The sequence below is a fragment of the Rhincodon typus genome, chromosome 9 (genome assembly GCF_021869965.1).
Source record: "Rhincodon typus isolate 14 chromosome 9, sRhiTyp1.1, whole genome shotgun sequence".
Lineage (NCBI taxonomy): Eukaryota > Metazoa > Chordata > Chondrichthyes > Orectolobiformes > Rhincodontidae > Rhincodon > Rhincodon typus.
Genome location: NC_063340.1, coordinates 27726771 through 27739271, shown reverse-complemented (window position 1 = coordinate 27739271; position 12501 = coordinate 27726771).

Genomic DNA, 12501 nt, shown 5'->3' with positions numbered 1-12501 from the left:
GGAGCTCAGTGCAGCTTCAACATTAACTCAGAACTATTATGTTATGTCATAGATAGTAGGAACTGCAGATGCTGGAGAATCCAAGACAACGAGGTGCAGGGCTGGATGAACACAGCAGGCCAAGCAGCATCATAGGAGCAGAGAGGCTGACGTTTCGGGCCTAGACCCTTCATCAGAAAAATGTTATGTCATATGTCTTCCCACCCAAGATTCTTTTGTATAGTTAATATTTATACATTTGAGTATACAACTGTATTTGCATTTATCACTACTTTATCTCTCCCAGATTCTCTGACTTCACAAATTCAGGTGGTCTCTGTTATCATCTAACATGTCTGGCAGGGATCTCTGAGACACTGATAGGCAACAGGTAATCAACAAGTAATTAACAAATAAATGTTGGAGTTTTTGGTGTACAAACTGTAAATAAAACTCTGACTGGAAAAGTATATGTATGGATTCTGGCTGACCAGCGTTTTAATTTCTAATATTTAACATTGGCAGCAAGGAATGATTAGCTACTTCTAAGTCAAGGACTGAAAACTAAGTATTATTCAAAGAGAAGAGTAATTTGGTAGTAACTTCAGGAAGATGGCTGAATCTAAATGGAAAGTATCAGAGTATGTTTATCCACCCCCTTTTTCTGAAAGCAAACGTTATGAACTGTGGAAGAATAAAGCAGCCATGTGGACCATGGTAACTGCTAATGATTGGAGATCATTGAAACCAGAAATGCCCAGGGTATGATCAGTTAATCTTTTGCTCTGGTTCAAAGTACCTTTACACCATGACTGTCCCAAAATAGAGATTTTGGAATGAAAAATGAAATAGAAGATGCAGAGAAAGAAGATGGAAATATGGATCAAAGAACGGGCACTGTATTGTTCATGAGAGGTTTTAGGTCTGTGATGAATATTTTCAGAATCTTTCAGTTGTGCAGTATTAGCCAGTGAATGTACATCTACAGTGTGTCAAATAGACTGGTTAAAATGTTACTAAACTCCTTGAGAAGAAAGGATTGGAACAAAAGTTTTAAAATTGAGAGTTCCACCAGTTTCTGTTTTGGGGACGATATGCACTAAGATATTTTAAAAGTGTAATCATTCCTTGTAAAATAAACTGAATCAATCATTTTATAAGCATGGATATGGCATTCACTGAAAAACCAGTGTTATTAAGTAGGCCATTGGTGAAAACAATGCAAATCAAAGTTACGGAAAATTACAAAGCTGTTGTATTTGGAAAATTTGCCAAAAATGAAATTGGAGACGTGTAGAAATATAAAATAAGAATTATGAAAATAATACAGCAATGGAAATCCCTTTTCACAATGAGGTTTGTAAGTGGAGCAACGCAGTGATAGACCAGAGATAACAAGGTGTAGAGCTGGATGAACACAGCAGGCCAAGCAGCATCCCAGATTGACCAAACTGTAAATTATTGCCAGCATTTGCATTGGCTGTCCATGCTAAGAATCCACTGCTGATGGTAGGAGGGTATGATCCATATCAGGCAGTTTTGAATAGAAATCTTCAAGTTCCATCAATAATAAGTAATCAATCACCAATTTGTATGTAGAGGGTCCTATTTGGGAAGGGGCAAATCTCAACCTACTCTTGAGAAATAGGGCAGGACAGGTGACTGAGGTGACAGTGGGGGAACACTTTGGGACCAAAGACCATAGTTCTATTAATTTTAAAATAGTTATGAAGACAGACGAAACTGGACCACAGGTTCAAGATCTAAATTGGTGGCAAGGCGAATTGTGATGGAATTAGAGAGGAGCTTGCAGGGGTTGATTGCAGTACTTTGTTTGCAGGCAAAAGAACATTTGGCAAGTGGGAGGCCTTTAATAGTGTGGTAGCTAGAGTTCAAGGTCTATATGTTCTTGCGAGGGTTTGTTTGGCAGGCGTAGGGAACCCTGGATGACAAGAGATATTGAGGCTTTGACCAGACAAAAGGAGGCATGGCTCAGGAGCAGGCAGCTGGGATCAAGGGAATCCCTGGAGGTATATAGGCGATACAGGAGTTTAATGTAAAAGGAAATCAGGTGGGCAAAAAGGGGCATGAAATAGCTCTGGCTGAGAAGATTACAGTGAATCCAAAGAGATTCTTTGAGTATATTAAAGGAAAAAGAGACAGTGCGGGTCCTGGTTGATAATATTTGCATCATTGTTAGCCATGGGTTAGGTCCCAGAAGAATGGAGAGTAGCAAATGTTATGCCCTTATTCAAGAAGGGCTGCAAAGAAAAACCAGGGAATTATAGACTAGTAAGCCAAACATCTGTGGTAATTACTTGAGAAGATTCTGAGGGATAAGATATACATGCATTTGGAAAGGTAGGGTAGGAAAGGTAGTCAGCATAGCTTTATGCTTGGGAGATCATGCCTCACAAATTTGTTAACACTCTTTGATGAAGTGACCAGGAAGGTTGATGAGGGCAGGGCAGTAGACATGGTCTAAATGGATTTCAGTAAGGCCTTTGATAAGGTTCCACATGGTAGGCTGCTTTGGAATGTTAGATTGCATGGAATCCGGGAAGAACTGGCAAATTGTTTACACAATTGGCTTGATGATAAGAAGCCGAGAGTAATTGTGGAAGGATGCTTGTCGGACTGGAGGCCTGTGTGCTGGGCCCATTGCTGTTTGTTATCTATAATGATGATTTGGATGACAATGTATAAGGCATGATTAGTAAGTTTGTGGATGACACTAAAATAGGCGGTATCATGGACAGTGAGGAAAGTCATCAGAAATTGCAGCAGGATTCTGATCAGCTGGAGAAGTGAATCGAGAAATAGTAAATGGAGTTTAATATAGGTATGTGTGAGGTGTTGCATTTTGAAAGTCGCATCAAGGTAGCAGTTTCATAGTGAATGGTAGGGTCTTAAGGAGTGTACTGGAGCAGAGGGACAGGTGTATGGTTCTCTAAAAGTGGAGTCACAGGTAGACAGGGCAGTGAAGAAGGCTTTTGGCACACTGGCCTTCATCAGTCAGGGCATTGAGTACAGAAGTTGGGAAGTTATGTTGCAGTTGTACAGAACATTGATGAAGCCGCACTTGGAGCACTGTGTTCAGTTTTGGTCACCTTGCTATAGGAAGAATGTTATTAAACTAGACAGAGTGCAGAAGAAATTTACAAGGATGTTGCCAGGACTCGAGGGACTAAGTTATAGGGAGAGGTTGGGCAAACCTAGGACTTTTTTCTTTAGAGTGTAGGAGACTTAGGGGGGATCTTATAGAAGTGTGTAAGATCATGAGATGTATGGATAGGGTGAATGCACTCAGTCTTTTTCCTAGGGTTGGGGAATCAAGGACTCAAGGGCATCAGTTTAAGGTAAGAGAGGAAAGAATACATGGGAACTTGAGGGGCAGCTTTTATACACAGAGGGCGGTATGCATAGGGAATAAGCTGACAGCGGAAGTGGTTCAGGTGGGTACATTAACAAGATTTAAAAGTTATTTGGACGAATGCATGGATAAGAAAAGTTCAGAAGGAAATTGGTCAAGTGCAGGGAAATGGGGTTCGCGTGGATGGACATTTTGGTCTGCATGTAGCCATTTGGGCCGAAGGGCCTGTCTCTTTGCTGTATGATTCGATGACTCTAAATAGGGAAGAAACTGGAATCAGCATTTGTAGAGCATTTGGATACACTGCATGCAGACAGAATGGCTTTCTTTAAAGATAAAATGTCACACAGAATTAGCCGTCTTAAACCATAACTTACGACAATGGAAACCAAGGGCCCAGGTTCAATTCCACCGTTGGGTGACTGTGTGGAGTTTGCACGTTCTCCCCATGTCTGTGTGGGTTTCCTCTGGGTGCTCCGGTTTCCTTGCACACTCGGGTCCCGACCCAAAATGTCAGCTTTCCTGTTCCTCTGATGCTGCCTGGCCTACTGTGTTCCTCCAGCTCCACACGGTGTTATCTAAAGATGTGCAGGTTAGGTTAGGTGCTAAATTGCCCACTGTGTCCAGGGATGTGCAGGCTAGGTGGGTTAGCCAGGGAAAATACAGGGTTACAGGGATGTGGTAGTAGGTGGGTCTGGGTGGGATACTCTTTGGAGGGTTGGTGTGGACTCGATAGGCTGAATGGCCTTCTCCCACACTGTAGAGATCCTATGATTCTAAATCGGGGATGCATACTTTATTATTATACAAGAGAGGGGTGTAAAGACTGGAGAGATTGTAGTGGTTTGAACCAGATGGATCTTATTGACTATGAGATCCTTGATTTTGGTTATTAACTGGGCCAATCAAGGAGCCTAGGCTGACAGATATAAACAGGGGATTCAGAGAGTCTCCAGATTTCGGGGACTGACTCCAAGCTGACTGGACACTGCCAGTGTACTGTGCATACGTAAATAAAGGGTGACTTGTGTGCTACATAATTCCTAGTGGTCGTAGGAGTCTCGTTATCAGTTCTGATATGTTCTTGATATAGGACAGTGTGCCTATTGTATTTGGGCATACTGTTCATCGGAGTCCTCACTGATCATGTTACCTAGCATGGTGACAAAACGTCTGGACGAAAACAAACCAGCTCGGCGAGCAAGCTGACAACCTCATTTTGATTTAATCCCAACCCTCTGTGTGTGGATTACAAATTTGAAGATTCTAAAAGAGTCATTGAAAATAATGAGGAACCAGTTACCTCTCGTGACCATGAAAGAAAACAAGAACCGTGAATGCTAGAGATCTGAAACAGAAACATAAATTACTGGTGAAACTCAGCAGTCTCACAGCATCTGTGAGAAGAAAGCTGAAATTAACATGTTGAGCCCCGTGACTCTTTATCAGACTCTGCTGGCCATATGTTTCAAGGCAATGAGGCTCAGACTGTTGTAATTGACTGTTTTGAGGAAGGGTCACTGGACCTGAAACATTAACTCTGATTTTTAATTCACAGATGCTGCCAGGCCTGCTCAGTTTTTCCAGCAACTTCTGTTTTTGTTCCTGATTTACGGCATCCTCAGTTCTTTCGGTTTTCATGTTGTAATTGACATTTTGTCAAATGTAGGATGAAGTTCTAATAATCAAAATGAAGCAATCAGTCCTAAAGGAAAACCACTAAGAGTAAAGTCAAATAGTTACCAGAAGGGGCTAGACAGTGGAAAAATCTAACTATTATAAGTAAAACAGAGAAGGCCTCTGGAAAATATAACTGGTTGGATGTACAGGATGAGGGTCAGGTAGTCAGACCCATCGATTGGAAATAAGACATACAAAATTGGAGAGCAAGGAAAAGCAAGTATAAACTCTGACAGTGGCTTTCAGGGTGAACGTATCCCTAGAATGCAATGACCATGGAAAGTAATGCTAAAAATGCTTAATACGAAAATCACTCGTGGTACATGGGTGTCGCTGGCTGGCCAGTATTTATTGCCCATCCCTAGTTGACCCTAAGAAGGTGATGGTGAGCTGTCTTTTTGAACCGCTGCAGCCTGTGTGCTGTAGGTTGACCCACAATACCCTGAAGGAGGGAATTCCAGAATTCTGACCCAGTGCCAGTGAAGGAATAGTGATATATTTTCAAGTCAGGAAAATGACTGGCTTGGAGGGGGAAGTGGTTGTGGGTTTTGATAATGCTGCTTAAGGATCTTTGGCAAATTTCTGCAGTGCATCTTGTAGATAGTACACACTGCTGCTATTGGGTGTCAATGGTGAAGGGAGTAGAGTTTGTCGATGTGATGCCAATCAAATGGGCTGTTTTGACCTGGATGGTGCCAAGCTTCTTAAGTTCTATTAGAGCAACACTATCCAGGCAAATGGAGTGTATGCCTTCACTCTCCTGATTTGTGCTTTGTAAATGGTGGTCAACAATAATACCCACTGAGGGCTACATTGATAATAAATTATAAGACAATGTGCATGAATGAAAAACTGAGGATCAATATCTCAGTGTTGAAATTGAGAATGGTGAATAGAGGAATTCAGGATTGAAATAGATGGGTACCTGCAGTCTGATTGATTGCTTTATGATTAAAAGTTATCAGAAATAATGGAAAAATAACATTTAGAACTCTAATGGGTACAGAAAGACTTGGGAATATCATGTCATCATTCTGCACAATGTGTTATAATTTTGTATTTTCCTTACGATTGTTTCTCATTTTTGTTTATAAAATCTTTTATCATCTAGCAGGGTATTTGACTGTGGGTTCCTGTGGTTTTCCTGTTAATAATATTAGAGTTTGGCAGGTTGTCCTTGTCTCTTTTTATTGGAGAGAGGAGGTGGCGAGGTTGTGACATTTGCAATTCTCCAGTCTTCTGTCACCAGTTTCATATCCAAGGAAGATGGAGCCATTGCAGTCAGAGCCTCCTTTATCTCCATCCCAGCTTCACTTTGAGGAGTGAGGGTACATTTTGTCTGAACTGTGATTTGCTGAAACCAGACTGCAGCTTGTTTGAGGGTCAGGCTCAATTACTCTCACATTGAGAGATCAAAGGCCTAGGATCATCTTTGTGAAAGGAGGTCAGCAAGAGTAGGAAATGTTAAAAACAAAATTTGCAAGTTTTTAATGGCAGTTTTGCCAATTGCAAATGTTAAGTCCAGTTAATGATATGTGTATTTTAAAACTCCATAAATGTTATTCTATGGTTGGAGTGGTACAAGGTGCTTAAAATTATCAGAGTAAGACATACTGACTTCAGTTCAGCTTTTCTGGTCCCATGCGGGACGTAGCAAGACTCTCTGCTCCTGAACCTTGTCCATCTCAACTGGTTTCACTCCAAGCCAAATAGCGTCATTCTCATGAAGTCCTCCTTAACAATACACCATCAGGTGTCCTTTAGTTGGTCCCTACAATAACTCCACAAAGGCCTGTAATCTGTCACCAAGTCACCCTTTATTTACACGTGCATACACATGACACTAAACCAGCTAGCTCAAAGCCGGGTCCTAGAGTGAGCAGAACCCCAACACTCCTGTTTATATCTGTCAGCCAGGACTCTCTGATTAGACCAGATTGACAGCCCCAATCAAGGAACTCATATTCTATGAAATCCACCTGGCTTTCTTCATTCCAATCACTGCATCCCTCCCTTCCTAAGTCCTGGGGCGTAGGCCCATTCTTTTTCCTGTAGCTTCTCCTGGAGTGTTTTTGCACCAGGTCTGGTTCATCCAACTCTGCCTCAGTTACTGACGGTGTGCACTGGACCACAGACCGCCTCTTGCACCTATAGCATCTCGGCTGAAACTGATATTCTTCAGGCAGTAATGGCTGTGACATCTGCCATGTCCATCTTATCCTCAGAGGTTTATTCGAAGCTAGGTGGAGGGGGAGAACCCACGAGTACCAAAAGCCTTGCTGGATGTTTTAAGGGGCCTGGTATGTTTTGCTCCTGCCCCATTTGCGAGGTTGCAGCTTTCATGTGATCCAAGTGCTTGTTCAGGACTGTCTCTCCAACCCAAAACGTTTACATCATGGGACCTGACCTCATGTTGACTATGCCTCTTACCCGTGCAGGGCCATTCCCGATGTTTTGGCACCAAACTTCGTTCCCTGATGTAAACTGCCTCTCTCACATAGAGGAGTCTTGTGTCTGGCATTGGTGTTCCAGATGCCATTTCACCCACTCTCCCAGGTCCAGGTAGATCAGGTTTAACCTGGTGCAGAGTCTTCTCCTTGTTAGGAACTCGGTTGGAGCTGTCCCTGTCGTTGCTTGAGGGATGATCCTGTAATCAACCAGGAATCGGGACACTTTGGTATCAAATGAAGCTGTAGGCTGTTTTTCTAATCCTGCCTTTGAAGTTTGGACTATTCTTTCCACTAAACCATTGGATGATAGAACTTTCTTTACATGTTGAATGCCATTCAACTTTAGGAAATACTCAATTTCCCTACTGGTAAATGATGGCCCATTGTCTGTGACCAACATCTCCCAGAGTTCGTGTATTACAAATGATGCTCGCAACTTTCTAATCGGTGTCACCATGTTTGATGAAAGACTATGCATGTCTAACCACTTTGAGTGCTCGTCCACAATGACTATATAGAGCCCACGAGAGGACTGGCATAGTCCATGTGTAACCAAGTCCAGGGCTTACTGGCTGTTTTCACGAAGGTGGAGAAGCTGCTGGTGCATTTTTTTGTCCTTGTTGGCACTCTGGGCACTGCCCCACCAATGCAGCTCTTTCTTTACTTCCCTGAAAGGTATGACTTGGCTACGCGAACCTCTTCCAAGGCTGGCTCTTTTTTAAGAGTTGATGTAAAGGTGTCAGGACAGAGGCCAGATAATCGGTGAACATTCTGTCGTAATTCACCAGCCCAAGGAAAAATCTAAGCTCTGGTACAGACATGGGAGCCGGGGCACTTTTAATCTCCCTCACTTTATCTTCCAATGAGTGTAGCCGGTTTGTCAACTCTGTAGCCCAAGTAGGTCACTTGGGGGTCCCTAGACCACACATTTTTCCAACCTAAGGCATACACCCGCCTTGGAGAAATGTTTAAGCACTGTGCCCAAGTTCTTTAAATGCTCTTTATTGGTCTTCCCATTTATTATCACATCATCTAGATAAATGGCAACCTGGGGTAGACCTTGTAAATATTCTCCATTATCTGCTGGAAAATGGCACAGGCTGATGATACCCCAAGTGGCAGTCTTGTATATTGGTACAAACCCTTATGGATATTAATTGTGGCATACTTCTGGAAATCCTGATCTAACTGCAATTTCAGCTATTCATGGCTCATATCCAGCTTTGTGAAGGACAACTCTCCCACTAGTTTTGCATTTAAGTCCTCTATGCAAGGGATTGGGTATTTATCTAGCTGCCAAAAGCAGTTTAGTTTTTGTTTGAAATCCTGACAAAGGCAAACTGACCTGTCGGGCATTACAGTTGGTACAACTGGTGCTACCCATTTTGCAAACTGTTTGATGATTCCTTTGATTCGGTTTGATGATTCCTTCATTTTCCAGCCTCCTGATTTCAGCCTCTATCTTTGCATGGAAGGCAAATGGCACTGGCTGTGCCTTGCAGAATTGTGGAGTTGTTTCCTGACATTCTACTTGGGCAGCACTGTGGCTCAGTGGTCAGCACTGCTGCCTCCCAGTGCCAGGGACTCGGGTTCGCTTCCACCCTCGGGCGACTGTCTGTGTGGAGTTTGCACATTCTCCCTGTGTTTGCGTGGGTTTCCCCCAGGTGCTCTGTTTTCCTCCCACAGTCCAAACATGTGCAGGCCAGGTGGATTGGACATGTTAAATTGCCCATAGTGTTCAGGTATGTGTGGATTATGGGGATTTATCTGGGTGGGATGCTCTGAGGTTCGTGTGGACTTATTGGGCCGGAGGGTCTGTTTCCACGCTGTAGGGATTCTATGATTCTATGCTTTCACTGGAAATACAATGGCTGAGAGGAGACTGATAGAGGTCTACAAAATTATGAGAAGCATAGATAGAGTGGATAATCAGAAGCTTTTTCCCAGGGTTTAAGTTTCAATTACAAGGGGGCACAGGTTCAAGGTCAGAGGGGGAAGGTTTAAGGGAGATGTGCAAGGCAAGTTTTTCACACAGAGAGTGCTAGCAGCCTGGAATGCACTACCAGAAGAGGAGGTGGAAGTGGGCACATTGAACACATTTAAGAGGCACCTAGAAGGGTACATGAATAGGGAGGGAATAGAGGGATACAGATCGAAAAATGGGAGGTTTGTTTTTAGATTACTTAGGGCATGATGGTTGGCACAAGCTTGGATGGCCGAAGGGCCTGTTCCTGTGCTGTACTTTTTCATTTGTTGATTTGTTCATGTAAGGTGGCCTTGGCCCCTTTGATAGGCCCCAGATCTCCTTGAAAACCTCCGAGTAGTTAATTAGGACTTCTCTCAGGCAGCCATTTTCTAATCAAAAAATGTTGACCCAATCTGAGTGAATCTTTCTGAACCAATTTTGCCCCAACAAGCTCAGATCCGAGCCTTTTACTAGGATCAGTGGTAACAGAACCAGTTGCTACTCATAAGAGACTGGAACCAAAGTTGTACTCTTAATCTGTAGAGGTTCCCTGGTATAGGTTCTCAGCCTAGCCGAGGCCTTATGCAAGCTTAAGGATTGGAGTCCAGAATGAATTTTGGTAAAGACTGCTTCCACAATCCCTGATACAGCCATTGTGGTATTGACCTCCATTAAAAATGGGTGACTTTTTAACCAGACATTTATTTTGATTGGTTCTGATTTGGATGTTGCTAAGGAATTTAACTGTTTCAAAACCATATATAGGTGGACTTTCCAGGGTGTGCACTCTCCTGGATACAGGCCTACGAGTTCTCTTACTCAATTCAGGCCTAGCATACTCTTTTGCTGTCTCAGGACCGCATATTGGCAGCAACTACAATGGCCTGCTGGTGCGTATCCTCGAGAAAATAAATGTTTGGCCGAGACTTGCCTTTGTTGTTGGGTTTTGCCATGAGCAGCTTCCATATCCCTCTGATCAGGATATATCCTGAGTGAAGCAAAGCAATTGCCTTCACTCAAGTGGTGTTCCCCAAGCTCAGTTGGCCTCGCAAGGGTGCCCATTTCCATTGGCATACCTTATGACTCATAAGCTCCGCTTGCCACATTTTCTAATGACAAAGCCAGTTGTCGTGCTTGTTTGAAGTCCAGTTGGACTTCAGCTAGCTTTTGCATGGTCGCATTATTAATGCCACATACCAGACAGTCTCCTAACATCTCACTTATGGTTAAACCAAAATCACATGCCTCTGCCAGTCATCTTAACCTAGTCAAAAATCCCTATATAGAATCCACTGGTTCTTGAACTGTTGAGTAAAACTGATAGCATCTCAGAATCAGAGGAGGCTTGGACTCATAGTATTCCTTACCTAAATCTGTCAACTCACGACACTGACTGAGCCAGCTCGGATTGGGTCTTAGAGAGAGCAGAACCCATGATACTCCTGCTTTTTCTCTTTTTTTTTATCTTTTATCTTTAAAAACCCTACACTACTAATGTTTAGCAGTAGTACTTATTTTTTCTCCACATCACCCAAGTTGTGTGTCTGTGTGCACTGACTCAGTAAACAGACACCATTGTGCGAACACTTTATTCCATACTTTTCACTACCAGGAAAAACACCCATGTTGCCAGTGAACTAGTGACAAGAAAAGCCCAATAAGGGCAATGCTTACGTGAAGAAAGTGAAGGGGGAGGGTTGGGATTAAATCAAAATGAGGTTGTCAGCGTGCTCACCGAGCTGGCTTGTTTTCGTTCAGACGTTTTGTCACCATGCTAGGTAACATGATCAGTGAGTACTCGTATGAACAGTATGCCCTAACACACTGGGCACACTGTCCTATATCAAGAACATATCAGAACTGACAACAAGACTCCTACGACCACTAGGAATTATGGTAGCACACAAAACCACAACCACGCTACGACAAATACTCGCAAGGATTAAAGACCCCATACTAACGACATGCAGAAGCAATGTAGTTTACAAAATACCATGCAACGACTGCCACAAACATTACATCGGACAGACAGGAAGGAAACTAGCCATCAGAATACACAAACATCAGCTAGCAGCAAAATGACACAAGGAACTTTCCTAATATCAGTACATTCGGACATTGAAGGCCATCAGTTTGACTGGGACAGCATAACCATAGTAGCTTAAGCCAAACATAGACACGCATGGGAATTCCTAGAGGCATGGTTCTCAACCCAGAATGCAATCAACAAACATACAGACTTGGACCCCATATACAAACCCATGCAGAACAGAACCAGAAATGACACAACTCACCATAACAGACTGGATAGTATAAATTCCAAGTGGAGTAGAACAATATCGCTTCATCGGAGGCCTCAATGATGATGTTACCTAGAATGGTGAAGAAACGTCTGAATGAACACAAGCCAGCTTGGCGAGCAAGTCAACAACCTCAGACACAACCCGAGCTACAAATCTTTGCAAAAACGTTAAATCAAAATAGAATTGGAGGAGGAAATAAAGCACTCCACCGCCACTCGGTGACCACCTCTCCCTAAAGGCAAAGATAGCTTTGGTGGACACCACATGCGCCCTCTCCAAGCACACCTGGGGCACTCCTGTTTATTATTTTTTGCAAATAATTTTATTCAATATTTCAGTCAACAGGAAAAACACCCATGTGGCCAGGGAACCAGTAACAAGCAAGGCCCAATAGGGGCAATGCTTAGATCTAAAAAATATGAAAGGGACGATAGGGATTAAATTAAAATAGAGTTGGAGAGGGAAATAATGCGCTCTAACCACCCCCACCCCCACCCGTTATGCCTACTTCTTCCTAAAGACATCGGGAGCATTTTTGGACACTGCGTGCTCCCTCTCCAAGGACACATGGTATACTCTTGCTTATACCTGTCATCCAGGGATCCCCGATTGGACCAAGTTAACAGCCCCAATCAGGGATTTGTTCTATGATATCCACCCACTGACCTTGTCTACTACAGTCCTATCTTCTTTTTCATCTGGTGGTGTCCATTCTGCCAATTTAGCAAGGCATACATCCAGGAGGCAAAA